At 46.3% G+C, this 22169-nt stretch overlaps 8 non-coding genes and 2 pseudogenes across 8 annotated transcripts; all 10 read left to right on the top strand.

Moving 5' to 3' along the window:
* Positions 1-2074: 2074 nt before the first annotated feature.
* Positions 2075-2265, top strand: LOC130310272 (U2 spliceosomal RNA). The gene has a single exon (XR_008858802.1). It is a non-coding gene; the product is annotated as a U2 spliceosomal RNA (small nuclear RNA).
* Positions 2266-4349: 2084 nt separating this feature from the next.
* On the top strand, positions 4350-4509 carry LOC130310449 (U2 spliceosomal RNA; annotated as a pseudogene).
* Positions 4510-5201: 692 nt separating this feature from the next.
* Positions 5202-5380, top strand: LOC130310441 (U2 spliceosomal RNA; annotated as a pseudogene).
* Positions 5381-7458: 2078 nt separating this feature from the next.
* On the top strand, positions 7459-7649 carry LOC130310271 (U2 spliceosomal RNA). The gene has a single exon (XR_008858801.1). It is a non-coding gene; the product is annotated as a U2 spliceosomal RNA (small nuclear RNA).
* A 2082-nt stretch (positions 7650-9731) lies between these two features.
* On the top strand, positions 9732-9922 carry LOC130310270 (U2 spliceosomal RNA). Its single transcript, XR_008858800.1, has one exon. It is a non-coding gene; the product is annotated as a U2 spliceosomal RNA (small nuclear RNA).
* A 2087-nt stretch (positions 9923-12009) lies between these two features.
* On the top strand, positions 12010-12200 carry LOC130310269 (U2 spliceosomal RNA). Its single transcript, XR_008858799.1, has one exon. It is a non-coding gene; the product is annotated as a U2 spliceosomal RNA (small nuclear RNA).
* A 2072-nt stretch (positions 12201-14272) lies between these two features.
* Positions 14273-14463, top strand: LOC130310268 (U2 spliceosomal RNA). Its single transcript, XR_008858798.1, has one exon. It is a non-coding gene; the product is annotated as a U2 spliceosomal RNA (small nuclear RNA).
* A 2088-nt stretch (positions 14464-16551) lies between these two features.
* Positions 16552-16742, top strand: LOC130310267 (U2 spliceosomal RNA). Its single transcript, XR_008858797.1, has one exon. It is a non-coding gene; the product is annotated as a U2 spliceosomal RNA (small nuclear RNA).
* Positions 16743-18820: 2078 nt separating this feature from the next.
* Positions 18821-19011, top strand: LOC130310265 (U2 spliceosomal RNA). The gene has a single exon (XR_008858795.1). It is a non-coding gene; the product is annotated as a U2 spliceosomal RNA (small nuclear RNA).
* A 2084-nt stretch (positions 19012-21095) lies between these two features.
* LOC130310264 (U2 spliceosomal RNA) lies at positions 21096-21286 on the top strand. Its single transcript, XR_008858794.1, has one exon. It is a non-coding gene; the product is annotated as a U2 spliceosomal RNA (small nuclear RNA).
* Positions 21287-22169: the final 883 nt, after the last annotated feature.

Raw genomic sequence — 22169 nt, 5'->3', positions numbered from 1 at the left:
CCTTACAGGGTTAAAAAGAAAGATTCCTACTTTCATTGCTACCTGCTTGCTGGCTAGCCAGCTAGCCAGCCCTGTGGGCCTTGCTGCTGCTGCAGCCAAAAAACAAAAGGTGGTGCTGCTGCTGCTGCTTCTGCTGCTTCTGCTTGTGTCTGGCCGCTGTTGGAGCGTCCAGGCACAGGACTTCTGCTGCTGCTGACTAAATGGCCTCCTTAATTGGATCATTTGAGTAGCCAGCACACCTGTGCAGGTAGGGCATGACATGATAGGCAGCTGCCTTGATAGCGGGTGGGTGCTGAATGTTCCTAATTGACAAAATAAGATTAATGCTTATGAAGAAATATAAAATCTCATCCCTTCCCCAATATCGCGCCACACCCCTACCCCTTAATTCCCTGGTTGAACTTGATGGACATATGTCTTTTTTCGACCGTACTAACTATGTAACTATGTAACATAACATGGGGGGGGGGTCTCCTGGCTGTTCACACAGGTGTGTCATTGCTGTACATTGACCATGCATTGCTTCTGTGGTATTGCAAAGGCAAAGACAAATGCTTCCAGCCATCCATTGCACTAATGGATTGGTCATCAGCTGGCTGTCTATGTCCCGCATCAATATAGACCAAAGTACAGAGGGTTAGGCTATGCTATTGTGCACCTACCTGATGCATCAGAAGGTGCGAGGCCCTTGCTAAATTCTGTGCACAGACTTTGAGATCTATACTTTAGACTGTATCTAAACCTGCTCCAACATGGACTGACATTCTGGCCTACTTTCAGCCGATGCGACTTGTCTGTCGCTGAACAGTCGCTTTTTATGTATTCAGCACCTATGTATAATGTTGTAAAAATGCTCTAGAAGCTAAAGTCGCAGAAATGTCACACATATTTGGCCTGCAACTTTCTGTGCGACAAATTCAGACAGGAAAAATCAGTATAAATCCTTAGAAAATTATCCCCCAGTGTCTCCATCTGCTGGCGGTATTGAATAAGCATTGCTGCACTGATGGGGTATGCATTAGACGAAAAAAAAGAAGAAAAAGAAGAATAATACGCCCAGAAAAGAGGCGAAAAGGAGAAAAACGTAAAAAAACGTGAAAAAAAAGTAAGAGGAAGAGAAGGGAAAAAAAGGTGGAAATGGGTTTAAAAGTGATTTCGGCGGAGAAATATATATATATATATATATATATATATATATATACGCGCACACACACACATATATATAAACGTATTCTCCGTTGAGATATTGCAGCCGCTGCTGTGTCCAGGCCCAGGAGCCTTAGCACTGTGCTGTGATGTCACTCAATACCACTGACATCACTAGGTGTAAACAACATCTCTCCTTTGCTGTGTATGTGACTATGGAGCTGTTTGGTGATGTCGTCTATTATGGCCTTCATAGAAGCAACAGGAGATTGTTGCATCCATCTAGAACCCTCAGAACTACAGTGCTATGATGTCACTCACTTCCACAGGCCTTGCAGAGTGTAAACAACAACAACCCAGCTTTGTTGTGTATGTAACCATAGGGATTTGTGATGTCACCTAGAACCTTCACAGCAGCGACAGCTTTATGAGGAGCATCAGCACTGCTCTGCCTGAGCAGAACCATCACCGCCATAGGTTGTCAAATAACCCGGGTTTAACCCACACAGGTAAGTCCAATGGGGTGCAGGCATGTCCTCTATGCTTACAGCTTCCCGTGGGTGTTGGTTTGATACCGTTTGGGGACAGCCAAGGAGGCATCTGCAGGCAACAAAGGTAGGTGTGTGCTTGTGTGTGTGTTTCCTATGCAGATCCTAAGCCCAGTGTCACATGCAAGTAGGAGGAGTAAGAAGGGTTCCTGGCAAATCCGGGTTATGGATTGCATTTAAAAAGGCCCCGTGGGAGTGCAATGGGCCCCTGTCTTGCTGCTTAGCAATAATGGTATGGGTTTAGGTTCTGCTGTGTGTACTGGTGGTTGACTGCCCCCCAGCCCAGAGTGTGCATGGAAAATTGTCTGGCAGCCTCCCTGACAGCAAGCAGTGATAGTGCCCATGAAGGGGACCTTGTTGGGCCCGCCCCTTTCACGGTTATCGCTTCTCGGCCTTTTGGCTAAGATCAAGTGTAGTATCTGTTCTTATCAGTTTAATATCTGATACGTCCCCTATCTGGGGACCATATATTAAATGGATTTTTGAGAACGGGGGCCGATTTCGAAGCTTGCTTCCGTCGCCCTATGCATTGACCCGATATGGCAGTATCTTCGGGTACAGTGCACCACCCCCTTACAGGGTTAAAAAGAAAGATTCCTACTTTCATTGCTACCTGCTTGCTGGCTAGCCAGCTAGCCAGCCCTGTGGGCCTTGCTGCTGCTGCAGCCAAAAAACAAAAGGTGGTGCTGCTGCTGCTGCTTCTGCTGCTTCTGCTTGTGTCTGGCCGCTGTTGGAGCGTCCAGGCACAGGACTTCTGCTGCTGCTGACTAAATGGCCTCCTTAATTGGATCATTTGAGTAGCCAGCACACCTGTGCAGGTAGGGCATGACATGATAGGCAGCTGCCTTGATAGCGGGTGGGTGCTGAATGTTCCTAATTGACAAAATAAGATTAATGCTTATGAAGAAATATAAAATCTCATCCCTTCCCCAATATCGCGCCACACCCCTACCCCTTAATTCCCTGGTTGAACTTGATGGACATATGTCTTTTTTCGACCGTACTAACTATGTAACTATGTAACATAACATGGGGGGGGGGTCTCCTGGCTGTTCACACAGGTGTGTCATTGCTGTACATTGACCATGCATTGCTTCTGTGGTATTGCAAAGGCAAAGACAAATGCTTCCAGCCATCCATTGCACTAATGGATTGGTCATCAGCTGGCTGTCTATGTCCCGCATCAATATAGACCAAAGTACAGAGGGTTAGGCTATGCTATTGTGCACCTACCTGATGCATCAGAAGGTGCGAGGCCCTTGCTAAATTCTGTGCACAGACTTTGAGATCTATACTTTAGACTGTATCTAAACCTGCTCCAACATGGACTGACATTCTGGCCTACTTTCAGCCGATGCGACTTGTCTGTCGCTGAACAGTCGCTTTTTATGTATTCAGCACCTATGTATAATGTTGTAAAAATGCTCTAGAAGCTAAAGTCGCAGAAATGTCACACATATTTGGCCTGCAACTTTCTGTGCGACAAATTCAGACAGGAAAAATCAGTATAAATCCTTAGAAAATTATCCCCCAGTGTCTCCATCTGCTGGCGGTATTGAATAAGCATTGCTGCACTGATGGGGTATGCATTAGACGAAAAAAAAGAAGAAAAAGAAGAATAATACGCCCAGAAAAGAGGCGAAAAGGAGAAAAACGTAAAAAAACGTGAAAAAAAAGTAAGAGGAAGAGAAGGGAAAAAAAGGTGGAAATGGGTTTAAAAGTGATTTCGGCGGAGAAATATATATATATATATATATATATATATATATATATATATATATACGCGCACACACACACATATATATAAACGTATTCTCCGTTGAGATATTGCAGCCGCTGCTGTGTCCAGGCCCAGGAGCCTTAGCACTGTGCTGTGATGTCACTCAATACCACTGACATCACTAGGTGTAAACAACATCTCTCCTTTGCTGTGTATGTGACTATGGAGCTGTTTGGTGATGTCGTCTATTATGGCCTTCATAGAAGCAACAGGAGATTGTTGCATCCATCTAGAACCCTCAGAACTACAGTGCTATGATGTCACTCACTTCCACAGGCCTTGCAGAGTGTAAACAACAACAACCCAGCTTTGTTGTGTATGTAACCATAGGGATTTGTGATGTCACCTAGAACCTTCACAGCAGCGACAGCTTTATGAGGAGCATCAGCACTGCTCTGCCTGAGCAGAACCATCACCGCCATAGGTTGTCAAATAACCCGGGTTTAACCCACACAGGTAAGTCCAATGGGGTGCAGGCATGTCCTCTATGCTTACAGCTTCCCGTGGGTGTTGGTTTGATACCGTTTGGGGACAGCCAAGGAGGCATCTGCAGGCAACAAAGGTAGGTGTGTGCTTGTGTGTGTGTTTCCTATGCAGATCCTAAGCCCAGTGTCACATGCAAGTAGGAGGAGTAAGAAGGGTTCCTGGCAAATCCGGGTTATGGATTGCATTTAAAAAGGCCCCGTGGGAGTGCAATGGGCCCCTGTCTTGCTGCTTAGCAATAATGGTATGGGTTTAGGTTCTGCTGTGTGTACTGGTGGTTGACTGCCCCCCAGCCCAGAGTGTGCATGGAAAATTGTCTGGCAGCCTCCCTGACAGCAAGCAGTGATAGTGCCCATGAAGGGGACCTTGTTGGGCCCGCCCCTTTCACGGTTATCGCTTCTCGGCCTTTTGGCTAAGATCAAGTGTAGTATCTGTTCTTATCAGTTTTCATGCTGGTGGGGATGGGTGCTGCATGGAGGATGCAGGTGTACCAGGGCTTTCCGGGGCTGGTTCTGAGGAATCAGCTCGACGGCTGCCCCGATGTGACCTGTTCCCTCCGGGTCTCGCCATGAGGCTGAGAGGGTCTAGAGCCGAGGTACTTTTGTGCCTCGGGGAGTGGTGACCCCGAGGTGCCGAAACTCACTGGGAGAATAGGCTCACTGAGTTGAAGCACGGGCACCATAATCTCTTCACCTTGTGGCACTCACCTCTTGATTCCCGGCCTTCTGGCTAGGATCAGAGAAATTTTTATAGATCCGGCCGGATGTCCGGGCAGTATATCTGCACACATTCACTTATTTATTTATTTTTTGTCTCACTGTGTCACTTTTTGCGTGTTGTGTGTTCACAGGATTTGTCAGGATGCGGTAGCCCTTCTGGGTGTCCCTCCTGGCGGTCTAGGGGAGGTGTGTGTGGCCATTAGGTTCCGCACCTCCCTGCAAACACCCCGGGTACTCCTGCTTCGCAGGGTACCTACCGTAATCGGCTCTGCGGGCAGATACCTTGGCTAACGCCAAGGGGGATGCCGGGAGCATTTGTGGTCCCCTAGTAGCTTCGGCGAAAAGGGACATCGAACCTGGAACCTCGCAGGTACCTTTTGGTCCGGAGGCGAAGGGTAAGGTTTGTTGGGGGGCCTCTCTCCTATCGGAGAAGGGCTTGCGATAGACCGCATCCTTTGTGCACGTTTTTTTAGTGTAACACGTTTGCACTTTTTCTTGCACTTTGGGTGAATCGAAAGCACGTTCCTCGGCTTTAGATAAAAAAAAAAAAATCTGTTCTTATCAGTTTAATATCTGATACGTCCCCTATCTGGGGACCATATATTAAATGGATTTTTGAGAACGGGGGCCGATTTCGAAGCTTGCTTCCGTCGCCCTATGCATTGACCCGATATGGCAGTATCTTCGGGTACAGTGCACCACCCCCTTACAGGGTTAAAAAGAAAGATTCCTACTTTCATTGCTACCTGCTTGCTGGCTAGCCAGCTAGCCAGCCCTGTGGGCCTTGCTGCTGCTGCAGCCAAAAAACAAAAGGTGGTGCTGCTGCTGCTGCTTCTGCTGCTTCTGCTTGTGTCTGGCCGCTGTTGGAGCGTCCAGGCACAGGACTTCTGCTGCTGCTGACTAAATGGCCTCCTTAATTGGATCATTTGAGTAGCCAGCACACCTGTGCAGGTAGGGCATGACATGATAGGCAGCTGCCTTGATAGCGGGTGGGTGCTGAATGTTCCTAATTGACAAAATAAGATTAATGCTTATGAAGAAATATAAAATCTCATCCCTTCCCCAATATCGCGCCACACCCCTACCCCTTAATTCCCTGGTTGAACTTGATGGACATATGTCTTTTTTCGACCGTACTAACTATGTAACTATGTAACATAACATGGGGGGGGGGTCTCCTGGCTGTTCACACAGGTGTGTCATTGCTGTACATTGACCATGCATTGCTTCTGTGGTATTGCAAAGGCAAAGACAAATGCTTCCAGCCATCCATTGCACTAATGGATTGGTCATCAGCTGGCTGTCTATGTCCCGCATCAATATAGACCAAAGTACAGAGGGTTAGGCTATGCTATTGTGCACCTACCTGATGCATCAGAAGGTGCGAGGCCCTTGCTAAATTCTGTGCACAGACTTTGAGATCTATACTTTAGACTGTATCTAAACCTGCTCCAACATGGACTGACATTCTGGCCTACTTTCAGCCGATGCGACTTGTCTGTCGCTGAACAGTCGCTTTTTATGTATTCAGCACCTATGTATAATGTTGTAAAAATGCTCTAGAAGCTAAAGTCGCAGAAATGTCACACATATTTGGCCTGCAACTTTCTGTGCGACAAATTCAGACAGGAAAAATCAGTATAAATCCTTAGAAAATTATCCCCCAGTGTCTCCATCTGCTGGCGGTATTGAATAAGCATTGCTGCACTGATGGGGTATGCATTAGACGAAAAAAAAGAAGAAAAAGAAGAATAATACGCCCAGAAAAGAGGCGAAAAGGAGAAAAACGTAAAAAAACGTGAAAAAAAAGTAAGAGGAAGAGAAGGGAAAAAAAGGTGGAAATGGGTTTAAAAGTGATTTCGGCGGAGAAATATATATATATATATATATATATATATATATATATATACGCGCACACACACACATATATATAAACGTATTCTCCGTTGAGATATTGCAGCCGCTGCTGTGTCCAGGCCCAGGAGCCTTAGCACTGTGCTGTGATGTCACTCAATACCACTGACATCACTAGGTGTAAACAACATCTCTCCTTTGCTGTGTATGTGACTATGGAGCTGTTTGGTGATGTCGTCTATTATGGCCTTCATAGAAGCAACAGGAGATTGTTGCATCCATCTAGAACCCTCAGAACTACAGTGCTATGATGTCACTCACTTCCACAGGCCTTGCAGAGTGTAAACAACAACAACCCAGCTTTGTTGTGTATGTAACCATAGGGATTTGTGATGTCACCTAGAACCTTCACAGCAGCGACAGCTTTATGAGGAGCATCAGCACTGCTCTGCCTGAGCAGAACCATCACCGCCATAGGTTGTCAAATAACCCGGGTTTAACCCACACAGGTAAGTCCAATGGGGTGCAGGCATGTCCTCTATGCTTACAGCTTCCCGTGGGTGTTGGTTTGATACCGTTTGGGGACAGCCAAGGAGGCATCTGCAGGCAACAAAGGTAGGTGTGTGCTTGTGTGTGTGTTTCCTATGCAGATCCTAAGCCCAGTGTCACATGCAAGTAGGAGGAGTAAGAAGGGTTCCTGGCAAATCCGGGTTATGGATTGCATTTAAAAAGGCCCCGTGGGAGTGCAATGGGCCCCTGTCTTGCTGCTTAGCAATAATGGTATGGGTTTAGGTTCTGCTGTGTGTACTGGTGGTTGACTGCCCCCCAGCCCAGAGTGTGCATGGAAAATTGTCTGGCAGCCTCCCTGACAGCAAGCAGTGATAGTGCCCATGAAGGGGACCTTGTTGGGCCCGCCCCTTTCACGGTTATCGCTTCTCGGCCTTTTGGCTAAGATCAAGTGTAGTATCTGTTCTTATCAGTTTAATATCTGATACGTCCCCTATCTGGGGACCATATATTAAATGGATTTTTGAGAACGGGGGCCGATTTCGAAGCTTGCTTCCGTCGCCCTATGCATTGACCCGATATGGCAGTATCTTCGGGTACAGTGCACCACCCCCTTACAGGGTTAAAAAGAAAGATTCCTACTTTCATTGCTACCTGCTTGCTGGCTAGCCAGCTAGCCAGCCCTGTGGGCCTTGCTGCTGCTGCAGCCAAAAAACAAAAGGTGGTGCTGCTGCTGCTGCTTCTGCTGCTTCTGCTTGTGTCTGGCCGCTGTTGGAGCGTCCAGGCACAGGACTTCTGCTGCTGCTGACTAAATGGCCTCCTTAATTGGATCATTTGAGTAGCCAGCACACCTGTGCAGGTAGGGCATGACATGATAGGCAGCTGCCTTGATAGCGGGTGGGTGCTGAATGTTCCTAATTGACAAAATAAGATTAATGCTTATGAAGAAATATAAAATCTCATCCCTTCCCCAATATCGCGCCACACCCCTACCCCTTAATTCCCTGGTTGAACTTGATGGACATATGTCTTTTTTCGACCGTACTAACTATGTAACTATGTAACATAACATGGGGGGGGGGTCTCCTGGCTGTTCACACAGGTGTGTCATTGCTGTACATTGACCATGCATTGCTTCTGTGGTATTGCAAAGGCAAAGACAAATGCTTCCAGCCATCCATTGCACTAATGGATTGGTCATCAGCTGGCTGTCTATGTCCCGCATCAATATAGACCAAAGTACAGAGGGTTAGGCTATGCTATTGTGCACCTACCTGATGCATCAGAAGGTGCGAGGCCCTTGCTAAATTCTGTGCACAGACTTTGAGATCTATACTTTAGACTGTATCTAAACCTGCTCCAACATGGACTGACATTCTGGCCTACTTTCAGCCGATGCGACTTGTCTGTCGCTGAACAGTCGCTTTTTATGTATTCAGCACCTATGTATAATGTTGTAAAAATGCTCTAGAAGCTAAAGTCGCAGAAATGTCACACATATTTGGCCTGCAACTTTCTGTGCGACAAATTCAGACAGGAAAAATCAGTATAAATCCTTAGAAAATTATCCCCCAGTGTCTCCATCTGCTGGCGGTATTGAATAAGTATTGCTGCACTGATGGGGTATGCATTAGACGAAAAAAAAGAAGAAAAAGAAGAATAATACGCCCAGAAAAGAGGCGAAAAGGAGAAAAACGTAAAAAAACGTGAAAAAAAAGTAAGAGGAAGAGAAGGGAAAAAAAGGTGGAAATGGGTTTAAAAGTGATTTCGGCGGAGAAATATATATATATATATATATATATATATATATATATATATATACGCGCACACACACACATATATATAAACGTATTCTCCGTTGAGATATTGCAGCCGCTGCTGTGTCCAGGCCCAGGAGCCTTAGCACTGTGCTGTGATGTCACTCAATACCACTGACATCACTAGGTGTAAACAACATCTCTCCTTTGCTGTGTATGTGACTATGGAGCTGTTTGGTGATGTCGTCTATTATGGCCTTCATAGAAGCAACAGGAGATTGTTGCATCCATCTAGAACCCTCAGAACTACAGTGCTATGATGTCACTCACTTCCACAGGCCTTGCAGAGTGTAAACAACAACAACCCAGCTTTGTTGTGTATGTAACCATAGGGATTTGTGATGTCACCTAGAACCTTCACAGCAGCGACAGCTTTATGAGGAGCATCAGCACTGCTCTGCCTGAGCAGAACCATCACCGCCATAGGTTGTCAAATAACCCGGGTTTAACCCACACAGGTAAGTCCAATGGGGTGCAGGCATGTCCTCTATGCTTACAGCTTCCCGTGGGTGTTGGTTTGATACCGTTTGGGGACAGCCAAGGAGGCATCTGCAGGCAACAAAGGTAGGTGTGTGCTTGTGTGTGTGTTTCCTATGCAGATCCTAAGCCCAGTGTCACATGCAAGTAGGAGGAGTAAGAAGGGTTCCTGGCAAATCCGGGTTATGGATTGCATTTAAAAAGGCCCCGTGGGAGTGCAATGGGCCCCTGTCTTGCTGCTTAGCAATAATGGTATGGGTTTAGGTTCTGCTGTGTGTACTGGTGGTTGACTGCCCCCCAGCCCAGAGTGTGCATGGAAAATTGTCTGGCAGCCTCCCTGACAGCAAGCAGTGATAGTGCCCATGAAGGGGACCTTGTTGGGCCCGCCCCTTTCACGGTTATCGCTTCTCGGCCTTTTGGCTAAGATCAAGTGTAGTATCTGTTCTTATCAGTTTAATATCTGATACGTCCCCTATCTGGGGACCATATATTAAATGGATTTTTGAGAACGGGGGCCGATTTCGAAGCTTGCTTCCGTCGCCCTATGCATTGACCCGATATGGCAGTATCTTCGGGTACAGTGCACCACCCCCTTACAGGGTTAAAAAGAAAGATTCCTACTTTCATTGCTACCTGCTTGCTGGCTAGCCAGCTAGCCAGCCCTGTGGGCCTTGCTGCTGCTGCAGCCAAAAAACAAAAGGTGGTGCTGCTGCTGCTGCTTCTGCTGCTTCTGCTTGTGTCTGGCCGCTGTTGGAGCGTCCAGGCACAGGACTTCTGCTGCTGCTGACTAAATGGCCTCCTTAATTGGATCATTTGAGTAGCCAGCACACCTGTGCAGGTAGGGCATGACATGATAGGCAGCTGCCTTGATAGCGGGTGGGTGCTGAATGTTCCTAATTGACAAAATAAGATTAATGCTTATGAAGAAATATAAAATCTCATCCCTTCCCCAATATCGCGCCACACCCCTACCCCTTAATTCCCTGGTTGAACTTGATGGACATATGTCTTTTTTCGACCGTACTAACTATGTAACTATGTAACATAACATGGGGGGGGGGGTCTCCTGGCTGTTCACACAGGTGTGTCATTGCTGTACATTGACCATGCATTGCTTCTGTGGTATTGCAAAGGCAAAGACAAATGCTTCCAGCCATCCATTGCACTAATGGATTGGTCATCAGCTGGCTGTCTATGTCCCGCATCAATATAGACCAAAGTACAGAGGGTTAGGCTATGCTATTGTGCACCTACCTGATGCATCAGAAGGTGCGAGGCCCTTGCTAAATTCTGTGCACAGACTTTGAGATCTATACTTTAGACTGTATCTAAACCTGCTCCAACATGGACTGACATTCTGGCCTACTTTCAGCCGATGCGACTTGTCTGTCGCTGAACAGTCGCTTTTTATGTATTCAGCACCTATGTATAATGTTGTAAAAATGCTCTAGAAGCTAAAGTCGCAGAAATGTCACACATATTTGGCCTGCAACTTTCTGTGCGACAAATTCAGACAGGAAAAATCAGTATAAATCCTTAGAAAATTATCCCCCAGTGTCTCCATCTGCTGGCGGTATTGAATAAGCATTGCTGCACTGATGGGGTATGCATTAGACGAAAAAAAAGAAGAAAAAGAAGAATAATACGCCCAGAAAAGAGGCGAAAAGGAGAAAAACGTAAAAAAACGTGAAAAAAAAGTAAGAGGAAGAGAAGGGAAAAAAAGGTGGAAATGGGTTTAAAAGTGATTTTGGCGGAGAAATATATATATATATATATATATATATATATATATATATATATATATACGCGCACACACACACATATATATAAACGTATTCTCCGTTGAGATATTGCAGCCGCTGCTGTGTCCAGGCCCAGGAGCCTTAGCACTGTGCTGTGATGTCACTCAATACCACTGACATCACTAGGTGTAAACAACATCTCTCCTTTGCTGTGTATGTGACTATGGAGCTGTTTGGTGATGTCGTCTATTATGGCCTTCATAGAAGCAACAGGAGATTGTTGCATCCATCTAGAACCCTCAGAACTACAGTGCTATGATGTCACTCACTTCCACAGGCCTTGCAGAGTGTAAACAACAACAACCCAGCTTTGTTGTGTATGTAACCATAGGGATTTGTGATGTCACCTAGAACCTTCACAGCAGCGACAGCTTTATGAGGAGCATCAGCACTGCTCTGCCTGAGCAGAACCATCACCGCCATAGGTTGTCAAATAACCCGGGTTTAACCCACACAGGTAAGTCCAATGGGGTGCAGGCATGTCCTCTATGCTTACAGCTTCCCGTGGGTGTTGGTTTGATACCGTTTGGGGACAGCCAAGGAGGCATCTGCAGGCAACAAAGGTAGGTGTGTGCTTGTGTGTGTGTTTCCTATGCAGATCCTAAGCCCAGTGTCACATGCAAGTAGGAGGAGTAAGAAGGGTTCCTGGCAAATCCGGGTTATGGATTGCATTTAAAAAGGCCCCGTGGGAGTGCAATGGGCCCCTGTCTTGCTGCTTAGCAATAATGGTATGGGTTTAGGTTCTGCTGTGTGTACTGGTGGTTGACTGCCCCCCAGCCCAGAGTGTGCATGGAAAATTGTCTGGCAGCCTCCCTGACAGCAAGCAGTGATAGTGCCCATGAAGGGGACCTTGTTGGGCCCGCCCCTTTCACGGTTATCGCTTCTCGGCCTTTTGGCTAAGATCAAGTGTAGTATCTGTTCTTATCAGTTTAATATCTGATACGTCCCCTATCTGGGGACCATATATTAAATGGATTTTTGAGAACGGGGGCCGATTTCGAAGCTTGCTTCCGTCGCCCTATGCATTGACCCGATATGGCAGTATCTTCGGGTACAGTGCACCACCCCCTTACAGGGTTAAAAAGAAAGATTCCTACTTTCATTGCTACCTGCTTGCTGGCTAGCCAGCTAGCCAGCCCTGTGGGCCTTGCTGCTGCTGCAGCCAAAAAACAAAAGGTGGTGCTGCTGCTGCTGCTTCTGCTGCTTCTGCTTGTGTCTGGCCGCTGTTGGAGCGTCCAGGCACAGGACTTCTGCTGCTGCTGACTAAATGGCCTCCTTAATTGGATCATTTGAGTAGCCAGCACACCTGTGCAGGTAGGGCATGACATGATAGGCAGCTGCCTTGATAGCGGGTGGGTGCTGAATGTTCCTAATTGACAAAATAAGATTAATGCTTATGAAGAAATATAAAATCTCATCCCTTCCCCAATATCGCGCCACACCCCTACCCCTTAATTCCCTGGTTGAACTTGATGGACATATGTCTTTTTTCGACCGTACTAACTATGTAACTATGTAACATAACATGGGGGGGGGGTCTCCTGGCTGTTCACACAGGTGTGTCATTGCTGTACATTGACCATGCATTGCTTCTGTGGTATTGCAAAGGCAAAGACAAATGCTTCCAGCCATCCATTGCACTAATGGATTGGTCATCAGCTGGCTGTCTATGTCCCGCATCAATATAGACCAAAGTACAGAGGGTTAGGCTATGCTATTGTGCACCTACCTGATGCATCAGAAGGTGCGAGGCCCTTGCTAAATTCTGTGCACAGACTTTGAGATCTATACTTTAGACTGTATCTAAACCTGCTCCAACATGGACTGACATTCTGGCCTACTTTCAGCCGATGCGACTTGTCTGTCGCTGAACAGTCGCTTTTTATGTATTCAGCACCTATGTATAATGTTGTAAAAATGCTCTAGAAGCTAAAGTCGCAGAAATGTCACACATATTTGGCCTGCAACTTTCTGTGCGACAAATTCAGACAGGAAAAATCAGTATAAATCCTTAGAAAATTATCCCCCAGTGTCTCCATCTGCTGGCGGTATTGAATAAGCATTGCTGCACTGATGGGGTATGCATTAGACGAAAAAAAAGAAGAAAAAGAAGAATAATACGCCCAGAAAAGAGGCGAAAAGGAGAAAAACGTAAAAAAACGTGAAAAAAAAGTAAGAGGAAGAGAAGGGAAAAAAAGGTGGAAATGGGTTTAAAAGTGATTTCGGCGGAGAAATATATATATATATATATATATATATATATATACGCGCACACACACACATATATATAAACGTATTCTCCGTTGAGATATTGCAGCCGCTGCTGTGTCCAGGCCCAGGAGCCTTAGCACTGTGCTGTGATGTCACTCAATACCACTGACATCACTAGGTGTAAACAACATCTCTCCTTTGCTGTGTATGTGACTATGGAGCTGTTTGGTGATGTCGTCTATTATGGCCTTCATAGAAGCAACAGGAGATTGTTGCATCCATCTAGAACCCTCAGAACTACAGTGCTATGATGTCACTCACTTCCACAGGCCTTGCAGAGTGTAAACAACAACAACCCAGCTTTGTTGTGTATGTAACCATAGGGATTTGTGATGTCACCTAGAACCTTCACAGCAGCGACAGCTTTATGAGGAGCATCAGCACTGCTCTGCCTGAGCAGAACCATCACCGCCATAGGTTGTCAAATAACCCGGGTTTAACCCACACAGGTAAGTCCAATGGGGTGCAGGCATGTCCTCTATGCTTACAGCTTCCCGTGGGTGTTGGTTTGATACCGTTTGGGGACAGCCAAGGAGGCATCTGCAGGCAACAAAGGTAGGTGTGTGCTTGTGTGTGTGTTTCCTATGCAGATCCTAAGCCCAGTGTCACATGCAAGTAGGAGGAGTAAGAAGGGTTCCTGGCAAATCCGGGTTATGGATTGCATTTAAAAAGGCCCCGTGGGAGTGCAATGGGCCCCTGTCTTGCTGCTTAGCAATAATGGTATGGGTTTAGGTTCTGCTGTGTGTACTGGTGGTTGACTGCCCCCCAGCCCAGAGTGTGCATGGAAAATTGTCTGGCAGCCTCCCTGACAGCAAGCAGTGATAGTGCCCATGAAGGGGACCTTGTTGGGCCCGCCCCTTTCACGGTTATCGCTTCTCGGCCTTTTGGCTAAGATCAAGTGTAGTATCTGTTCTTATCAGTTTAATATCTGATACGTCCCCTATCTGGGGACCATATATTAAATGGATTTTTGAGAACGGGGGCCGATTTCGAAGCTTGCTTCCGTCGCCCTATGCATTGACCCGATATGGCAGTATCTTCGGGTACAGTGCACCACCCCCTTACAGGGTTAAAAAGAAAGATTCCTACTTTCATTGCTACCTGCTTGCTGGCTAGCCAGCTAGCCAGCCCTGTGGGCCTTGCTGCTGCTGCAGCCAAAAAACAAAAGGTGGTGCTGCTGCTGCTGCTTCTGCTGCTTCTGCTTGTGTCTGGCCGCTGTTGGAGCGTCCAGGCACAGGACTTCTGCTGCTGCTGACTAAATGGCCTCCTTAATTGGATCATTTGAGTAGCCAGCACACCTGTGCAGGTAGGGCATGACATGATAGGCAGCTGCCTTGATAGCGGGTGGGTGCTGAATGTTCCTAATTGACAAAATAAGATTAATGCTTATGAAGAAATATAAAATCTCATCCCTTCCCCAATATCGCGCCACACCCCTACCCCTTAATTCCCTGGTTGAACTTGATGGACATATGTCTTTTTTCGACCGTACTAACTATGTAACTATGTAACATAACATGGGGGGGGGGTCTCCTGGCTGTTCACACAGGTGTGTCATTGCTGTACATTGACCATGCATTGCTTCTGTGGTATTGCAAAGGCAAAGACAAATGCTTCCAGCCATCCATTGCACTAATGGATTGGTCATCAGCTGGCTGTCTATGTCCCGCATCAATATAGACCAAAGTACAGAGGGTTAGGCTATGCTATTGTGCACCTACCTGATGCATCAGAAGGTGCGAGGCCCTTGCTAAATTCTGTGCACAGACTTTGAGATCTATACTTTAGACTGTATCTAAACCTGCTCCAACATGAACTGACATTCTGGCCTACTTTCAGCCGATGCGACTTGTCTGTCGCTGAACAGTCGCTTTTTATGTATTCAGCACCTATGTATAATGTTGTAAAAATGCTCTAGAAGCTAAAGTCGCAGAAATGTCACACATATTTGGCCTGCAACTTTCTGTGCGACAAATTCAGACAGGAAAAATCAGTATAAATCCTTAGAAAATTATCCCCCAGTGTCTCCATCTGCTGGCGGTATTGAATAAGCATTGCTGCACTGATGGGGTATGCATTAGACGAAAAAAAAGAAGAAAAAGAAGAATAATACGCCCAGAAAAGAGGCGAAAAGGAGAAAAACGTAAAAAAACGTGAAAAAAAAGTAAGAGGAAGAGAAGGGAAAAAAAGGTGGAAATGGGTTTAAAAGTGATTTCGGCGGAGAAATATATATATATATATATATATATATATATATATATATATATATATATACGCGCACACACACACATATATATAAACGTATTCTCCGTTGAGATATTGCAGCCGCTGCTGTGTCCAGGCCCAGGAGCCTTAGCACTGTGCTGTGATGTCACTCAATACCACTGACATCACTAGGTGTAAACAACATCTCTCCTTTGCTGTGTATGTGACTATGGAGCTGTTTGGTGATGTCGTCTATTATGGCCTTCATAGAAGCAACAGGAGATTGTTGCATCCATCTAGAACCCTCAGAACTACAGTGCTATGATGTCACTCACTTCCACAGGCCTTGCAGAGTGTAAACAACAACAACCCAGCTTTGTTGTGTATGTAACCATAGGGATTTGTGATGTCACCTAGAACCTTCACAGCAGCGACAGCTTTATGAGGAGCATCAGCACTGCTCTGCCTGAGCAGAACCATCACCGCCATAGGTTGTCAAATAACCCGGATTTAACCCACACAGGTAAGTCCAATGGGGTGCAGGCATGTCCTCTATGCTTACAGCTTCCCGTGGGTGTTGGTTTGATACCGTTTGGGGACAGCCAAGGAGGCATCTGCAGGCAACAAAGGTAGGTGTGTGCTTGTGTGTGTGTTTCCTATGCAGATCCTAAGCCCAGTGTCACATGCAAGTAGGAGGAGTAAGAAGGGTTCCTGGCAAATCCGGGTTATGGATTGCATTTAAAAAGGCCCCGTGGGAGTGCAATGGGCCCCTGTCTTGCTGCTTAGCAATAATGGTATGGGTTTAGGTTCTGCTGTGTGTACTGGTGGTTGACTGCCCCCCAGCCCAGAGTGTGCATGGAAAATTGTCTGGCAGCCTCCCTGACAGCAAGCAGTGATAGTGCCCATGAAGGGGACCTTGTTGGGCCCGCCCCTTTCACGGTTATCGCTTCTCGGCCTTTTGGCTAAGATCAAGTGTAGTATCTGTTCTTATCAGTTTAATATCTGATACGTCCCCTATCTGGGGACCATATATTAAATGGATTTTTGAGAACGGGGGCCGATTTCGAAGCTTGCTTCCGTCGCCCTATGCATTGACCCGATATGGCAGTATCTTCGGGTACAGTGCACCACCCCCTTACAGGGTTAAAAAGAAAGATTCCTACTTTCATTGCTACCTGCTTGCTGGCTAGCCAGCTAGCCAGCCCTGTGGGCCTTGCTGCTGCTGCAGCCAAAAAATAAAAGGTGGTGCTGCTGCTGCTGCTTCTGCTGCTTCTGCTTGTGTCTGGCCGCTGTTGGAGCGTCCAGGCACAGGACTTCTGCTGCTGCTGACTAAATGGCCTCCTTAATTGGATCATTTGAGTAGCCAGCACACCTGTGCAGGTAGGGCATGACATGATAGGCAGCTGCCTTGATAGCGGGTGGGTGCTGAATGTTCCTAATTGACAAAATAAGATTAATGCTTATGAAGAAATATAAAATCTCATCCCTTCCCCAATATCGCGCCACACCCCTACCCCTTAATTCCCTGGTTGAACTTGATGGACATATGTCTTTTTTCGACCGTACTAACTATGTAACTATGTAACATAACATGGGGGGGGGGGGTCTCCTGGCTGTTCACACAGGTGTGTCATTGCTGTACATTGACCATGCATTGCTTCTGTGGTATTGCAAAGGCAAAGACAAATGCTTCCAGCCATCCATTGCACTAATGGATTGGTCATCAGCTGGCTGTCTATGTCCCGCATCAATATAGACCAAAGTACAGAGGGTTAGGCTATGCTATTGTGCACCTACCTGATGCATCAGAAGGTGCGAGGCCCTTGCTAAATTCTGTGCACAGACTTTGAGATCTATACTTTAGACTGTATCTAAACCTGCTCCAACATGGACTGACATTCTGGCCTACTTTCAGCCGATGCGACTTGTCTGTCGCTGAACAGTCGCTTTTTATGTATTCAGCACCTATGTATAATGTTGTAAAAATGCTCTAGAAGCTAAAGTCGCAGAAATGTCACACATATTTGGCCTGCAACTTTCTGTGCGACAAATTCAGACAGGAAAAATCAGTATAAATCCTTAGAAAATTATCCCCCAGTGTCTCCATCTGCTGGCGGTATTGAATAAGCATTGCTGCACTGATGGGGTATGCATTAGACGAAAAAAAAGAAGAAAAAGAAGAATAATACGCCCAGAAAAGAGGCGAAAAGGAGAAAAACGTAAAAAAACGTGAAAAAAAAGTAAGAGGAAGAGAAGGGAAAAAAAGGTGGAAATGGGTTTAAAAGTGATTTCGGCGGAGAAATATATATATATATATATATATATATATATATATATACGCGCACACACACACATATATATAAACGTATTCTCCGTTGAGATATTGCAGCCGCTGCTGTGTCCAGGCCCAGGAGCCTTAGCACTGTGCTGTGATGTCACTCAATACCACTGACATCACTAGGTGTAAACAACATCTCTCCTTTGCTGTGTATGTGACTATGGAGCTGTTTGGTGATGTCGTCTATTATGGCCTTCATAGAAGCAACAGGAGATTGTTGCATCCATCTAGAACCCTCAGAACTACAGTGCTATGATGTCACTCACTTCCACAGGCCTTGCAGAGTGTAAACAACAACAACCCAGCTTTGTTGTGTATGTAACCATAGGGATTTGTGATGTCACCTAGAACCTTCACAGCAGCGACAGCTTTATGAGGAGCATCAGCACTGCTCTGCCTGAGCAGAACCATCACCGCCATAGGTTGTCAAATAACCCGGGTTTAACCCACACAGGTAAGTCCAATGGGGTGCAGGCATGTCCTCTATGCTTACAGCTTCCCGTGGGTGTTGGTTTGATACCGTTTGGGGACAGCCAAGGAGGCATCTGCAGGCAACAAAGGTAGGTGTGTGCTTGTGTGTGTGTTTCCTATGCAGATCCTAAGCCCAGTGTCACATGCAAGTAGGAGGAGTAAGAAGGGTTCCTGGCAAATCCGGGTTATGGATTGCATTTAAAAAGGCCCCGTGGGAGTGCAATGGGCCCCTGTCTTGCTGCTTAGCAATAATGGTATGGGTTTAGGTTCTGCTGTGTGTACTGGTGGTTGACTGCCCCCCAGCCCAGAGTGTGCATGGAAAATTGTCTGGCAGCCTCCCTGACAGCAAGCAGTGATAGTGCCCATGAAGGGGACCTTGTTGGGCCCGCCCCTTTCACGGTTATCGCTTCTCGGCCTTTTGGCTAAGATCAAGTGTAGTATCTGTTCTTATCAGTTTAATATCTGATACGTCCCCTATCTGGGGACCATATATTAAATGGATTTTTGAGAACGGGGGCCGATTTCGAAGCTTGCTTCCGTCGCCCTATGCATTGACCCGATATGGCAGTATCTTCGGGTACAGTGCACCACCCCCTTACAGGGTTAAAAAGAAAGATTCCTACTTTCATTGCTACCTGCTTGCTGGCTAGCCAGCTAGCCAGCCCTGTGGGCCTTGCTGCTGCTGCAGCCAAAAAACAAAAGGTGGTGCTGCTGCTGCTGCTTCTGCTGCTTCTGCTTGTGTCTGGCCGCTGTTGGAGCGTCCAGGCACAGGACTTCTGCTGCTGCTGACTAAATGGCCTCCTTAATTGGATCATTTGAGTAGCCAGCACACCTGTGCAGGTAGGGCATGACATGATAGGCAGCTGCCTTGATAGCGGGTGGGTGCTGAATGTTCCTAATTGACAAAATAAGATTAATGCTTATGAAGAAATATAAAATCTCATCCCTTCCCCAATATCGCGCCACACCCCTACCCCTTAATTCCCTGGTTGAACTTGATGGACATATGTCTTTTTTCGACCGTACTAACTATGTAACTATGTAACATAACATGGGGGGGGGGTCTCCTGGCTGTTCACACAGGTGTGTCATTGCTGTACATTGACCATGCATTGCTTCTGTGGTATTGCAAAGGCAAAGACAAATGCTTCCAGCCATCCATTGCACTAATGGATTGGTCATCAGCTGGCTGTCTATGTCCCGCATCAATATAGACCAAAGTACAGAGGGTTAGGCTATGCTATTGTGCACCTACCTGATGCATCAGAAGGTGCGAGGCCCTTGCTAAATTCTGTGCACAGACTTTGAGATCTATACTTTAGACTGTATCTAAACCTGCTCCAACATGGACTGACATTCTGGCCTACTTTCAGCCGATGCGACTTGTCTGTCGCTGAACAGTCGCTTTTTATGTATTCAGCACCTATGTATAATGTTGTAAAAATGCTCTAGAAGCTAAAGTCGCAGAAATGTCACACATATTTGGCCTGCAACTTTCTGTGCGACAAATTCAGACAGGAAAAATCAGTATAAATCCTTAGAAAATTATCCCCCAGTGTCTCCATCTGCTGGCGGTATTGAATAAGCATTGCTGCACTGATGGGGTATGCATTAGACGAAAAAAAAGAAGAAAAAGAAGAATAATACGCCCAGAAAAGAGGCGAAAAGGAGAAAAACGTAAAAAAACGTGAAAAAAAAGTAAGAGGAAGAGAAGGGAAAAAAAGGTGGAAATGGGTTTAAAAGTGATTTCGGCGGAGAAATATATATATATATATATATATATATATATATATATATATATATACGCGCACACACACACATATATATAAACGTATTCTCCGTTGAGATATTGCAGCCGCTGCTGTGTCCAGGCCCAGGAGCCTTAGCACTGTGCTGTGATGTCACTCAATACCACTGACATCACTAGGTGTAAACAACATCTCTCCTTTGCTGTGTATGTGACTATGGAGCTGTTTGGTGATGTCGTCTATTATGGCCTTCATAGAAGCAACAGGAGATTGTTGCATCCATCTAGAACCCTCAGAACTACAGTGCTATGATGTCACTCACTTCCACAGGCCTTGCAGAGTGTAAACAACAACAACCCAGCTTTGTTGTGTATGTAACCATAGGGATTTGTGATGTCACCTAGAACCTTCACAGCAGCGACAGCTTTATGAGGAGCATCAGCACTGCTCTGCCTGAGCAGAACCATCACCGCCATAGGTTGTCAAATAACCCGGGTTTAACCCACACAGGTAAGTCCAATGGGGTGCAGGCATGTCCTCTATGCTTACAGCTTCCCGTGGGTGTTGGTTTGATACCGTTTGGGGACAGCCAAGGAGGCATCTGCAGGCAACAAAGGTAGGTGTGTGCTTGTGTGTGTGTTTCCTATGCAGATCCTAAGCCCAGTGTCACATGCAAGTAGGAGGAGTAAGAAGGGTTCCTGGCAAATCCGGGTTATGGATTGCATTTAAAAAGGCCCCGTGGGAGTGCAATGGGCCCCTGTCTTGCTGCTTAGCAATAATGGTATGGGTTTAGGTTCTGCTGTGTGTACTGGTGGTTGACTGCCCCCCAGCCCAGAGTGTGCATGGAAAATTGTCTGGCAGCCTCCCTGACAGCAAGCAGTGATAGTGCCCATGAAGGGGACCTTGTTGGGCCCGCCCCTTTCACGGTTATCGCTTCTCGGCCTTTTGGCTAAGATCAAGTGTAGTATCTGTTCTTATCAGTTTAATATCTGATACGTCCCCTATCTGGGGACCATATATTAAATGGATTTTTGAGAACGGGGGCCGATTTCGAAGCTTGCTTCCGTCGCCCTATGCATTGACCCGATATGGCAGTATCTTCGGGTACAGTGCACCACCCCCTTACAGGGTTAAAAAGAAAGATTCCTACTTTCATTGCTACCTGCTTGCTGGCTAGCCAGCTAGCCAGCCCTGTGGGCCTTGCTGCTGCTGCAGCCAAAAAACAAAAGGTGGTGCTGCTGCTGCTGCTTCTGCTGCTTCTGCTTGTGTCTGGCCGCTGTTGGAGCGTCCAGGCACAGGACTTCTGCTGCTGCTGACTAAATGGCCTCCTTAATTGGATCATTTGAGTAGCCAGCACACCTGTGCAGGTAGGGCATGACATGATAGGCAGCTGCCTTGATAGCGGGTGGGTGCTGAATGTTCCTAATTGACAAAATAAGATTAATGCTTATGAAGAAATATAAAATCTCATCCCTTCCCCAATATCGCGCCACACCCCTACCCCTTAATTCCCTGGTTGAACTTGATGGACATATGTCTTTTTTCGACCGTACTAACTATGTAACTATGTAACATAACATGGGGGGGGGGTCTCCTGGCTGTTCACACAGGTGTGTCATTGCTGTACATTGACCATGCATTGCTTCTGTGGTATTGCAAAGGCAAAGACAAATGCTTCCAGCCATCCATTGCACTAATGGATTGGTCATCAGCTGGCTGTCTATGTCCCGCATCAATATAGACCAAAGTACAGAGGGTTAGGCTATGCTATTGTGCACCTACCTGATGCATCAGAAGGTGCGAGGCCCTTGCTAAATTCTGTGCACAGACTTTGAGATCTATACTTTAGACTGTATCTAAACCTGCTCCAACATGGACTGACATTCTGGCCTACTTTCAGCCGATGCGACTTGTCTGTCGCTGAACAGTCGCTTTTTATGTATTCAGCACCTATGTATAATGTTGTAAAAATGCTCTAGAAGCTAAAGTCGCAGAAATGTCAC

This window comes from Hyla sarda, unplaced genomic scaffold (assembly GCF_029499605.1).
Source record: "Hyla sarda isolate aHylSar1 unplaced genomic scaffold, aHylSar1.hap1 scaffold_157, whole genome shotgun sequence".
Taxonomy (NCBI): Eukaryota; Metazoa; Chordata; class Amphibia; order Anura; family Hylidae; genus Hyla; species Hyla sarda.
This window is presented reverse-complemented; position numbering and strand designations above follow the sequence as displayed.